Genomic DNA, 16,217 nt, shown 5'->3' with positions numbered 1-16,217 from the left:
AATGAAAGGTGAGGTCGGTTAGTGAGGTCACACTAGCACCAATCCGCCTAACGCCACTGTGGACAGATCACAGTGTGGGAAGGTGGTCGTACCACCCCTTACCCACCTCTCACCATTTACCTCTGCGCCTGAAATCATAAGAGCGTCGAAATGACACGGCTATGATACAGGTGGCCGAGAGAAACACTTCCAGATCACTTCTGCTGAGAATCGACACGAAAAGGCCTCAAGACACTAAAAGGACTCAAGAGCTATCATAAAGGGTAGCTCGTCCCTTGGGGCGTCCATTTTCAAGCATTTCGTTGTCAAAAATGACAATCAGCTGCGGGATGTGAAACAGGACAACGTTCTCGACAACCTTTGACACTGCTTACACCTCCCAGATGTTTCAGCTCTTCTCTAAGGACTTCACGGGTCTGTAACCTGACTGAATGTTATCTGAGCCCTTTGCAGTATAGCAATGTCTGCTCTGGTATACAGTGTGGAACAACTAGAGACCGTTCAGAATCATTCGACGAAATTTGAACGTGATTCTAATTATAAAAGACTATTTAGGCTTTTTAATCCCTCTTTTCTCGCACCATCCTGTGGCTTCTGCACGTGGGGTGCGACATTAACACACATGTGAATAAAACGGCAAAGGGTCCCACCAAGATACGCTGCTAGACAAAACCCTCGGTGTCACCTGCACACCTTTGTTGGACGCTTTACAAATATCTCTGTACAGTGACACCCATCCACCGATCGTCACCCGCTGGCGGGAGGTGTACATGGTTTCCTGTTCGGCCGGTGGGTAGGGGTCGGTGGAAGTGTGTTTCTGTACAAAGAGATTCGTAAAGTGAACAACGAAGTTGCGTAGGTGCCACTGAAGGAGTTATCGAACTGGTCTTGAGGGATATTTTACCGTTTTATTGGAAAATGTGTCAATAATTCATCCCCACATGCAAACGCCACAGAAGGGCGCGAAAAGTGATGGAAAAGCATTAACACGATTTTATGTTTAACCTTCTCGACTTCAGGTGATACAGTTGTTGAAAGTTTTAAAGAAAACACGTACCCGACTCATACGATAGTAGTTGGTGGTGACTTTTATTTACCCTCGATACGTTGGCGAAAATACGTGTTTAATTCCGGCGGTACGCGTAAAATATCATCCAAAATTGTGCTAAACGTATTCTCTTAAAATTATTTCGAGTAGTTAGTACATGATCCCACGCGAATAGTAAACGGTTGTGAAAACACACTTGACCTCTTAGCAAAAAATTATACTGAGTTAATAACGAGCATCAAAACCAATACAGAGATTAGTGAACACAGGGTTGACGTAGCGAGATTGAATATTGTAATCCCCAAATACTCCAAAAATAAGCGAAAATATACCTATTCAAAAAAGCAGATAACGATTCACTTGACGCCTTCCACAGAGACATTCTCTAGTCATTCGAAATTAATAATATAAATATAGACCAGATGTGCCTTGAATTCAAAGAAATAGTATCGGCAGCAATTGAGAGATTTAAACTGTGGTGTCACCGCCAGACACCACACTTGCTAGGTGGTAGCCTTTAAATCGGCCGCGGTCCATTAGTATACGTCGGACCCGCGTGTCGCCACTGTCAGTGATAGCAGACCGAGCGCCACCACACGGCAGGTCTAGAGAGACGTACTAGCACTCGCCCCAGTTGTACAGCCGACGTAGCTAGCAACAGTTCACTGACCAACACGCTCTCAGTTGCCGAGACGATAGTTAGCATAGCCCTCAGCTACATTTGCTACGACCTAGCAAGGCGTCGTATTCAACTGATATTATTATGTGAAGCATGTATCATCAAGAGCGATGTTCTACAATTGTGGATTAAAGTTAAGTATTACATCATCTACGTACTTTATTAACAATTCTCAAGATATTGTCCTGTTCCAGACCTCACGCCAGTCAGCGTGTAATTAAACGCGTGCATTTCGGCCTCCTCTAGAAAAACAATGTTGGCTCTTCTGCCAACACTACATAAATCAAATAAATTAACAAACGACGGAGCTGATCCTCCTTGGTACACAAAACGGGTCAGAACACTGTTGCAGAAACAACGAAACAGACATGCCAAATTTAAACAGACAGAAGTTCGAAATTTAGCACGGACTTCAATGCGAGATTATTATAAAACGAAACTTTGTCCCGAAACCTGGCAGAAAATCCAAAGTGATTCTGGTTGTATGTGAAGTATGTTAGCGGCAACAAACAATCAGTGCCTTCTCTGCGCGATAACAGTGGATATATTACCAAAGGCAGTGCTGCCAAAGCAGAGTTACTAATCACAGCCTTCCGAAATGCCTTCACAAAAGAAGACGAAGTAAATACTCCAGAATTCTAATGGAGAACAGCTGCCAACATGAGTAACGCAGAAGTAAATATCCTCGGCATTGTGAAGCAACTTAAATCACTTAATAAAAGCAAGTCTTCTGGTCCAGACTGTATAGCAATTAGGCTCATTTCGGAGTATGCTGATGCATTAGCTCCACACTTAACAATTATATACACTCCTGGAAATGGAAAAAAGAACACATTGACACCGGTGTGTCAGACCCACCATACTTGCTCCGGACACTGCGAGAGGGCTGTACAAGCAATGATCACACGCACGGCACAGCGGACACACCAGGAACCGCGGTGTTGGCCGTCGAATGGCGCTAGCTGCGCAGCATTTGTGCATCGCCGCCGTCAGTGTCAGCCAGTTTGCCGTGGCATACGGAGCTCCATCGCAGTCTTTAACACTGGTAGCATGCCGCGACAGCGTGGACGTGAACCGTATGTGCAGTTGACGGACTTTGAGCGAGGGCGTATAGTGGGCATGCGGGAGGCCGGGTGGACGTACCGCCGAATTGCTCAACACGTGGGGCGTGAGATCTCCACAGTACATCGATGTTGTCGCCAGTGGTCGGCGGAAGGTGCACGTGCCCGTCGACCTGGGACCGGACCGCAGCGACGCACGGATGCACACCAAGACCGTAGGATCCTACGCAGTGCCGTAGGGGACCGCACCGCCACTTCCCAGCAAATTAGTGACACTGTTGCTCCTGGGGTATCGGCGAGGACCATTCGCTACCGTCTCCATGAAGCTGGGCTACGGTCCCGCACACCGTTAGGCCGTCTTCCGCTCACGCCCCAACATCGTGCAGCCCGCCTCCAGTGGTGTCGCGACAGGCGTGAATGGAGGGACGAATGGAGACGTGTCGTCTTCAGCGATGAGAGTCGCTTCTGCCTTGGTGCCAATGATGGGCGTATGCGTGTTTGGCGCCGTGCAGGTGAGCGCCACAATCAGGACTGCATACGACCGAGGCACACAGGGCCAACACCCGGCATCATGGTGTGGGGAGCGATCTCCTACACTGGCCGTACACCACTGGTGATCGTCGAGGGGACACTGAATAGTGCACGGTACATCCAAACCGTCATCGAACCCATCGTTCTACCATTCCTAGACCGGCAAGGGAACTTGCTGTTCCAACAGGACAATGCACGTCCGCATGTATCCCGTGCCACCCAACGTGCTCTAGAAGGTGTAAGTCAACTACCCTGGCCAGCAAGATCTCCGGATCTGTCCCCCATTGAGCATGTTTGGGACTGGATGAAGCGTCGTCTCACGCGGTCTGCACGTCCAGCCCGAACGCTGGTCCAACTGAGGCGCCAGGTGGAAATGGCATGGCAAGCCGTTCCACAGGACTACATCCAGCATCTCTACGATCGTCTCCATGGGAGAATAGCAGCCTGCATTGCTGCGAAAGGTGGATATACACTGTACTAGTGCCGACATTGTGCATGCTCTGTTGCCTGTGTCTATGTGCCTGTGGTTCTGTCAGTGTGATCATGTGATGTATCTGACCCCAGGAATGTGTCAATAAAGTTTCCCCTTCCTGGGACAATGAATTCACGGTGTTCTTATTTCAATTTCCAGGAGTGTATAACCGTTCGCTCGACGAAAGAACCGTACCCAAAGGCTGGAAAGTGGCACAGGTCACACCAATATTCAAGAAAGGTAGTAGGAGTAATCCACTAAATTACAGGCCCATATCTTAAACGTCGATATGCAGCAGGATTCTGGAGCATATATTGTGTTCAAAGATTATTAATTACCTCGAGGAAACTGTCTATTGACACACAGTCAACATGCGTTTAGAAAACATCGTTCCTGTGAAACACAACTAGTTCTTTATTTACATGAAGTGTTGAGTGCTATTGACAAGGGATTTCAGATCTATTCCGTATTTCTGGATTTCCGTAAGGCTTTTGATACTGTACCACACAAGCGGCTTGTAGTGAAATTGCGTGCTTATGGAATATCGTCCGAGTTATGTGACTGAACTTGTGATTTCTTGTCAGAGAGGTCACAGTTCGTAGTAATTGACGGAAAGTCATCGAGAAAAACAGAAGCGATTTCTGCTGTTCTCCAAGGTAGTGTTATAGTTCCTTTGCTGTTCCTTATCTATATAAACTGTTTGGGAGACAATCCGAGCAGCCGTCTTAGGTTGTTTGCAGATGACGCTTTCGTTTATTGACTAATAAAGTCATCAGAAGATCCAAACAAATTGCAAAACGATTTGGAAAAGATATCTGAATGGTGCGAAAATTGGCAGTTGACCCTAAATAACGAAAACTGTGAGGTCATCCACATGAGTGCTAAAAGGAATTCGTTATACTTCGGTTACATGATAAATCAGTCTAACCTAAAAGCCGTAAATTCAACTAAATACCTAGGTATTACAATTACGAACTACTTAAATTGAAGGGAACACATAGAAAATGTTGTGGGGAAGGCCAACCAAAGACTGCGTTTTATTGGCAGGACACTTAGAAAATGTAACAGATCTACTAAGGAGACTGCCTGCACTACGCTTGTCCGTCCTATTTTAGAATACTGCTGCGCGGTGTGGGATCCTTACCAGATAGGTAAATTCAAAGAAGGGCAGCACGTTTTGTATTATCGCGAAATATGGGAGAGAGTTCCACAGAAATGATACAGGATTTGAGCTGGACATCATTAAAAGAAAGGTGTTTTTCGTTGCGGCGAGAAGGAATTGTTTCATTTACACCGTTTATGACACCTTCTGAGGTCTCTTTGTGTCGGTTCTGAGCAGCGATGTATACCAAATGTTTTCCTCGGTCACCTATAAGAAAACCGTGTGATTTCAACGCTGGGCGTCCTGGTACTATCCTCCGTCGCAGAGATGTCAAGACAAGGGGTGAAATGTGAGTAATGGGAGGTGGAACGACCTTGCGATTTTGGACACGTCTACAGTGGCTTTGGACATAATTGTGGTGAAACCTTGTGCCGACATGACATCATTAACCCACTTTACACTTCACATGAACTGGAGATCTTACTATTTTTGTACACGGCGACCCCTTCCTGTTTGAAGCGTCGCCGAGACTGACAATTACTTCGAAGAGCTCCATGCTTTCCACCACTTTCGAGTCAAATTACGAACTTATGCGTCGCAACGGGAGAAAATGATGAGGTATCAAAAAATTACCCTTTTTGATTTGTTAGGCAGTGTAATTGTTCTGCGTATTTTAGAAACTAGAGCCCTACATCTGGCGCGTAGAAATGTCGAAACATAGGAATGAACTCTATCCTTAATTTTGACGCAGGACTCTTCTGCACACTTAGAGTTTGAAATACCTTAAAATTATTTGTATAATTTACTGAAACATGAATACATCTTTTCGAGAGTTATTGGGATCCAAACTCCTCTTAAGAAGCCGTGTTATATTATAAGGAGTTGCAGTGTGCACACTAAGGCTCACAAAGTAAATAACTGGGTTTTTACCGAGGCCGAATGATAGTGAAAGGTCGATCGTGGAACCTCTTCATCAAGGTGAGGTAACAACGGCAGTTGGATAAAATTATGTTTCAATGGATCTCTTTTTTATGTGCTGTAATCTAATATTGGACTAAAATAGTTATTCATATTACAAAAATATTACCCTACTTTCACCGATTACAGTTTCACGGTTCAAATGGTCCAAATGGCTCTAAGCACTATGGGACTTAACTACTGAGGTCATCAGTCCCCTAGAACTTAAAACTACTTAAACCTAACTAACCTAAGGACATCACACACATACATGCCCGAGGCAGGATTCGAACCTGCGACCGTAGCGGTCACGCGGTTCCAAACTGACGGGCTTGGAACAGCACGGACTACAGTTTCATCTACATAGGATAATAAAAACAAATTTCAGGTAAAAGTTACTTAGTTTCTGGCATAGAACCATGATACGCGCAACAACTTTTTTTTAATAAATACATTGATTACAGCATCTTCTCCTTCATCCTCAACTTTACTTAAATCTACACATCACAACCGACTCTACGGTATGTGGCGGAGGGTATCTTTGCACAAGTATCATTTCCTCCGTTCCCAGTTTCATTTGCGTATAATACGTGGGAAGAAGTCCTGTAAGAAGGGTCTAACTTGTAAGATCATCTCGTCGTTACAGTTTCGCGAGACATATGTGAGAGCAAATAATATAGTGCCCAATTCTTCTTCGAACGTAAGCTCTTGGAATTTTGGCAGTAAATTTCGCAGTGAGACACAATGTCCTTTTTTAGCATCTGCCACTGGAGTTTCATTAACTAATGCGTAACAGCCCACGGTTAATAATCGAAAAAGTGATAAAAAGTTCACGTTCTCGTTGGATCTTCTCCGTCTATTCTATTAATCAAACCTGATAAGAGTCCCACACCCATGAACAATACTCAAAAACCAGTCGTAATAGTGTTTTTAATCAACTTCTTTTATGGATGACTTAAATTTTCGGAATAATATTCTAATGAATCTCAGTCTAGCGTCGGACGAACCTCTGCTGCTAATATTACTTCTAATGAAGGAAACACTTGCTAGAGCGTTACCATAGATTCTACTACACTATTCTAATATCCTATTAACATTTGCTCGTACTCTTCTCCAAGATTAAACATTCTCTCCCAAGAGTAGAGTGGCTGATCTATTTCGAGGTATAGCAGGTAATAAACTATTAACTCTACGCAGGTGCTCCTCTACCCTAAAAATTCGTGTGCACCCCACACGTACTCTACTATCTGAATAGCCGCTTCCTTTGTGTAGTGACTGCACCCATGTGATGTATATTTTTCGACATATTTAAAGTGACGTATCTTGCGTATATTACATTTGATTGGTAGTTTAATGGAAAATTATTAGGAAGGATGGCTGTTGAAATTCCAGTCAGACCATCTATACCTAGGTTTTTCGTTGCTTCTATAAATCTCTTAATCAGATCCTGTAATCGGCCCTTTGAAAAGAATTTGGCCCATTCTGGTCCGATCAGTAGCTTGTGCTCTGTCTCTAATGACCTCGTCCTTAAATTGTGATTTTCCCTTGGACTGGTTGGTTACAATGTAATGTATCAAATTTCCATGAAAGGCTGCGCCGACATTAAAATGATATCCGGGAAAGCGTCCAGCCTGGCAACAACATGGGCATCAAACTGAGTTATAATATGAAAATGCACAAAATTAAAAAATTAAAAAATAAATGCGAGGGTTGACTCTCCCTCGATGGCTCCATAACTCAAGGTCGCCCTGAAGTTATGCAGTAACGGTGCAATGCCATCCATCTATACGATATAATCGTCCTCATCGCATGGTTGTTTCATTTTTAAATACAGTTGTCCCAATAACATTAAAAACGAATATTGTTATCTCTGCCTTGGTTGCGTGATTACATACTCCTCCTGCTTGTGAGAAATAGCTCGCAAGCTTTACTTGGCGTCTTCACGTGCAGCATTTTCTTCACATGTAACACGTCAGTTATTTGTAAACGTTTGTACTATCAAATATATCCTAATGACTTGAACTGCGTTTCGCATGATTTGTATGCAAAACCACATACCGTAACTTTCTTGCAAGTCGTACAGTAATTGGCTACACAGCATGGTTACTGCAAGGAATCACTAGAGAACACTGCTGTGTATGGCTATCAATCGAGATACGAATTGATATCAATACAATGCAAATAATAGGAAGCACGTTATTAGAGATGGCACAGTGAATAACACTTGTAGTATCAAATTTATAACAATAAACTACATTTTATAAAGCAAGTTTCAACCGGAAGTTGCAAGCCGAAAATTTTTGTACTCGGCAGGGACCCGAGACTCCTATCGAACAGCTATTGTTCATGTGAACTACCCAGGACAGATCTTAAAAATGAAAAGTGAAATGTCGTGTGACCAGGGCCTCCCGTCAGGTAGACCGTTCGCCTGGTGCAAGTCTTTCGATTTGACGCCACTTCGGCGATTTGCGCGTCGATGGGGATGAAATGATGATGATTAGGACAACACAACACCCAGTCCCTGAGAGGAGAACATCTCCGACCCAGCCGGGAATCGAACCCGGGCCCTTTGGATTGACAGTCTGTCGCGCTGCCCACTCAGCTACCGGGGGCGGACATCATAAAAATGTATCCATTGAAAAGTTACAATGTGAGCACACGTTAAATTTGAAATGATGTGACTTAAAATTTGTGTTGCTCGCGGATTTGGGCTTGCACCTGACCTGAATGTTAAATAAACACAACCAAATGTTAGATACCCAATTTATTCACAAATAGTGATACGACCGAATCTAACAAAACGGACATAATGAGACGAATTTCTTTTTTACTGGATTTTTAATCAGGCACCAACAGCTGTTGCTTTCCAGCAACGAATCGACGTCAAAAATCTGTTTATTTTACCAGGAGGAGATGGGTGCATATGTTTTTGTACTGGACCAGGATACGAACCCAAACAGTTCCTTTCGTAGACACTTTTCTGGATTTTGAGATATTTGAGAAACAACGAAACGATCGACCCTATCATCCGGATGGGATCAAATCCCGTGAAAGTGGAACTCTGACGATGATTTTCAGTCTAGCACCAGTATACTCAACATCTCAAGTTCAAATACGTTGGCATGCTGAAACGTAATGCCAAAGAATACTTTATGCGAAAACTCAAAGCTTGTTAAATGGAACAAACGGTATTAACGTTCTACATTTTTACTCCCCATATTTTCAGTCCTCTGCTACTAGGGGGCTCAGAATTATAGCGTGTGACATGGCGGAGTGAAACTTAATTATATGAGAAACATCGTGCTGTAATTGAATTTCGAATTGTTAGAGTTCGTCCACACATGGAGCACCCTCTCCTTCAGCATAACAATGCCAGGCCACACACGAGCGTTGCGACATCTGCAACAATCCGGCCCCTTGGTTTCACTGTCCTTCACCATCCTCCATACAGTCCCGACATGGCCCCATCACCGAGCGAGGTGGTGCAGTGGTTAGCACACTGGACTCGCATTCGGGAGGACGACGGTTCAAACCCGTGTCCGGCCATTGAGATTTCGGTTTCCCGTGAATCCCTAAATCACTTCAGGCAAATGCCGGGATGGTTCCCTTGTAAGGGCACGGCCGATTTCCTTCCCCATCCTTCCCTAACACGATGGAACCGATGACCTCGCTGTTTGGTCCCATCCCCCAAATCAACCAACCAACCATGGCTCCATCTAACTTTCATCTGTTCCAAAAACTTAAAGAACACTTCCGAGAACTTCACTTTCAGAGTGATGAAGCAGTGCAAGCAGAGGTGAGTTTGTGTCTCCGTCAAAAGGGTCAAACATTCTACAGCGACAACACTAAAAAAACTAACCTCTCATTGGGAGAAATGTGTTCGTTGCCAGGGTGACTATGTTGAGACGTAAATATGTACACATGAAGAACAAAGAAGTACAATAACCACGTTTGTTTTATTTAAAAAGCTTTGATTTTTCACATAAAAAATTCGGAGAAATTATCTTTAAAAAAGTACCCCGGGACCTTATATGCCAATTGGTTCACCAATAAAATGATATTTCTGGCGGAAGGAGGCGTCCTTGTGACAGAGTTCGCACATGTCGCATCCTACGCCTTTGTCGTGGCCCAACCCACGGAAACCAGAATACACGGTAGGCGCGGGCGGGCTGTGAACTGTACCGTCACCGTGAACCCCGTCGCCACGCCGCACTGCATTGAAGCTAATACGAGCACGGTGCACACATGTTTAATTCAAATTCAAGAATCATTGTAATCGAGATTTCCCATGTTTTAGTGTATTATTATTATTATCATTATTAAGCTTTACATTAGTCTACTTTTTGTGTGGTCGGCGAACTGCTTAAGTGCGTGTCCTTACGAAACACTTTACAGCAAAGTCCTGTCAAATATAGTGCTTCATAAGATACCGAACACAAATTCGCAGCGTTTGCAGTATCTTCAGATGACTAGTTAATACACCGTGCTCTCATGACTACTGTACAAACAACTTGTCATCGCAGGCATCATTCCCCACATTAGACCTTTCTTGGTCTTCACTGACTGGTCTTGTCAGGCCACTGGCCTAGTCGAGCACTTACAATTTGTAAAATTTACTTTTGTGTAAATTTTATCTAACAATGTTTTGAATTTTAACAGCATAAAATAAACAATTACATCGTTGTGTTAGTCATGCCTTCTGACTGCGGAACTACTGTGCGTGTAACGGTTAAGTTAGGATAGAATTTTCAACGTAATTATTTTTAGCGTAACGCTTACAAAAGTCGTTTCTCTTTCATTACGTTTACGGGCACGTTTAAATTAATAACGTTAACGAATTTGCGAGTATTCCGATTGCTTAACAGCCCAACCAATAGAAAGCGAAAAAGGTCGATTTTACAGTGGTACGAGAGAGTGTCACAAGATACTACAAATGACAACTGGTGAGGGTTGATTGTTGGGGTGGAGGTGCGTTTGAAGATTACTTTTGTTCGTTTTTCTTGAATAACTCGAAAACCGTGGCGTGCAGTATAAAATTTAGCTATGTTAAGTTTCCCGCGAAAATGAGCTGCTTGTTTTTTTCTGTAGGACTAATAGTTTGCGCTAAGCGACATAGAAAATATGAAAATCTCGTGCTTGGTTTCTGAATGCCAGGTATAACATTGCGGGTTGCATAAAACGACATCACCGTGTATATGAACTTTACATAATTTTTCATATTATATTTTATAACCCTGAAAATAGTTTGCTAAACGGAAATCTGTCGTTATCATTACATTTACTTGCAGTAGTCATTAACAGCCGCTGTTCCTGTCTTAGACAATTCCTAACCATATAAATCTTTAACACATATGCCAATTTTAGATACATAAACAGTATCTTAATTTACGTTAAAGAAGGAGACTAAGCATACCCAAAAAATTAATTTCAGGAGTATATGCGAAAACAATAGTAAATGCGACTAGACAGCAAAGAAATATATTAATACCTGCGAACGTGCGCCAAGATCTCTGTGAGAGAAAGATTTCCAGTTGATTTAGTAAACGACGTTGCAGGCTTTGTAAGTAATGTACGTGCCTGCAAATTACGAAAATGAGGAACGGTATATGAAGCGAAGTCCTTATAACCTCAAGCGCGAAGTTGTCCCGCCGTGCGCATGGCATGGAGCACGTTCTCCATGAGAAACAAAGCTTCGCAATTATTTGAGGGGTTACGCAGCAGTATCATTATCACGACACATAAGTTACTAGGACCCTACGCTTTTGTCTGCCCACAGTGGGAGCAGATAACATGCTCCACCGGTCCACCAAGCAGTCTTTCCTTTCATAATTGTCAAAGGGACATGAGGATTGCGCAGAGGATAGCATACGTGTGAAACGGCTGGCCACTGTGACTACAAGTTCTCCTTGTGAGTAACAATGAGTCCCTTACGTGAGCAATTTCTGTGCTACAATTAGAAATACAAAGATTTCGCAGGCTTCCGAAGCCCCTACACAAGTTCTGTCCACCAGGATACGAGCTGTACGATACGTATCGAAATCTATGGAATTTTTTTTGTTTTAAAGAAAGATAATGTTGCATACTACTGTATTCTCAAGGACTATAACTCATTACAGCTATAGGAGAATCAGTGTCAGACACTGCATAAGCCGTTTCCAGATACCTCGGAAATTGCGCGTCATGCAAGATATAAATTTAAGCCAAATTGCCTTAAATGAATGGCAGCCACAGGACGGCGCTATTCGCTGTCTACTAGATGCCACTGTTGTCGGTGAAACACAGGAGATCTCCACTATTAAGAAATCGGAATCCCCATTCTTTTAACTTATATAAGTGTTCCACCAGAAAAAATTAATGAATTCGTACTGAAATAGTCCAGTTTTTCTACTTATTTTATAAAGACTAATTTTTGAAGGACGTGAATTATTGAAAAAGGAAGAATACATGTCATGTTCAAAGTGAGGTCCATCAGCTTCGATGGATTTATTAATTTTCCTTGCTGAAGAAGATATTGGTACGTCAACAATGTTTCCTCGTCAATGTCTCTGCAAGCATTTTTAATACGTTAAGTCGTATTGGCACGAGTAGCCACTACTTAAGATATCTTATCCCTTAAGATATCCCAGAGGAAGGAACGGGAAAATATCGGATGTGGCAATGCAGCAGGCCAATTGATTGCACCATACTTTTCGATCCCTCAACTACTGTCGTTCCTGTACTTCCCACCCTCTTCGTTGATAAAGTGCTGGGAAATCAGCATCCTGCAACCACAAAAATAAACATGGATTCTTCTGCCGTTCCTTAGTAGAAGAGTTTCACATGTAAAAGGATTCGAACTTTAACAGCAGCATCTACGTAATTACAACTTACACAAAATAGATACATATTGCAAAGCTTAACATTCCTACAAGGTAGTCACCAGCGTTGTTTATAGCCCGTTGCTTGAGATGTGGAAGTCGTAGAATATCCTTGCAGGCACACTGCACATTTTGAGGTCTACGTATGGATTAATGAAGAATTTAACATTGATCTAAAGTGATATTTAAGGCAATGAATTAGATTTAAAGCATCAAGATGACCAATTTTCATTATTATCAGTTACTTCTCTTGTGAAGACTCAATTGATTACTGTGCGTCATCGAATAATTAGTTACTTGCGTTTCTTCTTGCTTCCATTCCCAACAACGTACTTTTGCATTCTCGTGGTAATCGTGAAATTCTATATGTATGTAGCACAAGACCGTACGTAGACATAGTCGTTTCCGAGTTTCTAAGCGTTTGACATCTCACAGATTCACGACGCGTGGGGGAAGGTTAATTTCCAATTACTTTTTATTCCACTGAAATAAGTTTTCGGTGCAAACTATTAACGTAAGTGTTTAATTCATCTGTATTTTGGAGAAATGGTAATCATGCTGGAATATTATACACATCAGTATTTCAAATGCTGTATGCTACATGAGCGGAAACTAATGTCACCAGCTTTGTATCCGTGCGATGACATTAGATAACACCGTCATTAACAGCCCTCTTCCAGGCCAGAAAGCCTCAAAAATGAAGAATTTTACGTTAAATCTAATTGAATGTCTTAAATTCAAAATGTTCAAATGTGTGTGAAATCTTTTGGGACTTAACTGCTAAGGTCATCAGTCCCTAAGGTTACACACTATTTCACCTAAATTATCCTAAGGACAAACACACACACCCATGCCCGAGGGAGGACTCGAACCTCCGTACCAGCCGTACAGTCCATGACTGCAGCGCCTGAGACCGCTCGGCTAATCATGCGCGGCAAATGTCTTAAGTAATGATAGCCTCAAATCGGACGTTAGAAAGTACCAATAGGTAACGCTGTACAAAAAACCAAACGCCCTTGAATCCCCCCTCTGATGTGGCATTGATGTCAGAGGAAGTTGTGCCATCGAGTTGCAAGCCTTTTGAATTGACGCTACATTGTGCGATTTGTGTGTCGATGATGGTGGAGTGATGATGAAAGAAACACAACACCCAGTTCCTGAGCGGAGATAATTTCCCGTTCAACCGTGAATCGAAACCGGGCCAGGCGTGCTGACCACTCGGCTAAAGGAACGGATTGAGAACCACTCGAAGATGAGCACGACAAGCATTTCGGTACATAGCTGCCTCAAGCACAGCTAAGATTTCGCAACATGGTTGCAAATATTATTCAACCCTGGGACAGTGCATTTGCTTCCGCGTGTGTCCTAAGTTTTTCCGCTAAATTCACTTGTCATTCCCTTTCCACTCATGTAAGATGAGACACTGAGACACAAAATTTAATTTTTGGACTCCACGACTGCCGTACTTCACCTAAGTAACAACTGTTCTTATCTTTACCGTTGCTTTACGAGCCACAGCGACCAGTACCACGATAAAAGAGACCTCCCTAGAACACAAAGCACGGTGGCAGCAAAAAACCGTCGGGACACCGAGACATTGGAATACTCATGAAAGTATTGCGGAATAAATTGGAAAAGAAACTTTCGTGAAGACTAACTTTGTAGCCGTCGCTAAACTGAAGTAGTTCCTGCGCAGAAATGGTCTCCTGGACAAGATAGAACAACGAAGAGATATAGTTATTATTTATCTTAGTAGAAAAATATAAATATCACACCTTAAGCAAATGGCATTCCTGCCAAACCGAGAAGGTAAGTACGGCAAGTGGAAGGACGGGCTGAAGGAGAGGAAGGAGGCCCGAGAAAAATAAAATAAATTAAAATGCATTTAAAAGATGGCTCCACGTCTGTCTTGTGATACAAGGGCGGTGTGACTTTTCAGTTCTAAACGCAATGCAGACCACTGCCCTTTAGGTTCCTATTTACCGTTTTATTTAATCGATTTGCAAATTGTTAGATTAAATTCCTTAACAACACCTGAAAAAAAACTTTACAAAAAAAGTAAGCTATGATAATTCATAGATGTCTGCTTTGTGAATACTTAACTTCTTCGCTACACAAACGTCTGTGAACAACTTCAGCTCGACCGTCAACGACAGGAATTTGAGTTTTACTCGTCACGTGGAATCCATATTTTAGGGGACGGTTATGAAGTGAATATAGTACCTCTATGCAAAATATATGTAATAGCAATTGGGCACCCAGTAGACGTTTGCGGTCACCGGCGTTAGGGACATCCTTCCACTCACGGTAGCTTCAAAAATGAGCATTTTTGTTGGTTTAAATCTAATTCAGTACCCTAAATATCACTTTTGATCAACGTCAAGTTCTTCGTGAAACCATACGTATGCCTCAAAATGTGCAATATGCCAATTTTGCTTTAGAGCAAGTACTGCAAGTTGTTCGCACCCTTTATCGTATGTATTTACCGTTAGAAATCCAACAAAGACATCAAAATTCATTACACTACAGTTTCTCAACGTAGCTTGGCGAAAACGTACAAATTTCTGACGAAAAACTGCATGAAGAATTGCTTCTAATAGGAAAAGAAACGATACATATAACATTAATAGTAGTGGTAAACAACTTAATGAGATATTCTGATTGGATCCTAAAAAATAAAATTAATTTCGAGCAATACTCGTGCGTATTAGTGTAATGCACTACTCATCATATAAAAATGAGTCGTCTGCCTCCGTTGCTATCGAGCGTGAAATGCAGATCATAGATTTTTTTGTGGAGCATCAGTCATCAGCAGTAAAGCAGTTTAGCGATAAGCAGTGGCGGACCCTTTCGACACAGGTCCAGGCACGGCAGCTCAGCCGCGCAGCCACGGCAGCCACTGCTGGGTGCCAGCAATTGGCTATTGGCCAAGTCTAATCCATGTGACGTTCAGAGGCAGACAGTCCGCCAAGAAATCTGTCGCAAAAATTTTATTGGACGGAGTAGTTATTACCGGACTGTCAGTAAGTGAAATACGTTGTAGCTGTGCTACCATTACCCTCAGGTGTTCGTCATTCAGACGAAAGGCGCTGTAAAAATTTAGGCAACGAGCGGTTTAGTCCGCGAAACGTCGCAGTCAAACTGTAAGTGGGCTGCTTCTGTCTTGGCAGCGCTGTGTAGCGGTTTGCATTGGATCTCTGACTGCTCTTTCAATGTAAGAGACTCTGTGACTGGTTGGACTCGTTGTTGGAAGTTAATCGCCAGTAGTGCTGGGTAGTTGGAGGTTAGTCACCAGCAGTGATGGAAGTACTGTTGGACAGTTGGAGGCGAACAGCCAGCAGTGATGGATGTTAAACGTGAGAAGTTAGCATTGATGTAGGGTAGATGTCTGAAGTGTTAGCGTAGGCTAACGGTCTTTACATGTTTGACTTGGAGAGTGAGTATTATTCATGATTATATACCTTTGTACTAGATGTCAATGACGATTCATATTCGTGTTTGAACTGGGTG

This window comes from Schistocerca americana, chromosome X, assembly GCF_021461395.2.
Source record: "Schistocerca americana isolate TAMUIC-IGC-003095 chromosome X, iqSchAmer2.1, whole genome shotgun sequence".
Lineage (NCBI taxonomy): Eukaryota > Metazoa > Arthropoda > Insecta > Orthoptera > Acrididae > Schistocerca > Schistocerca americana.
Note: the sequence above shows the minus strand (reverse complement) of the source record.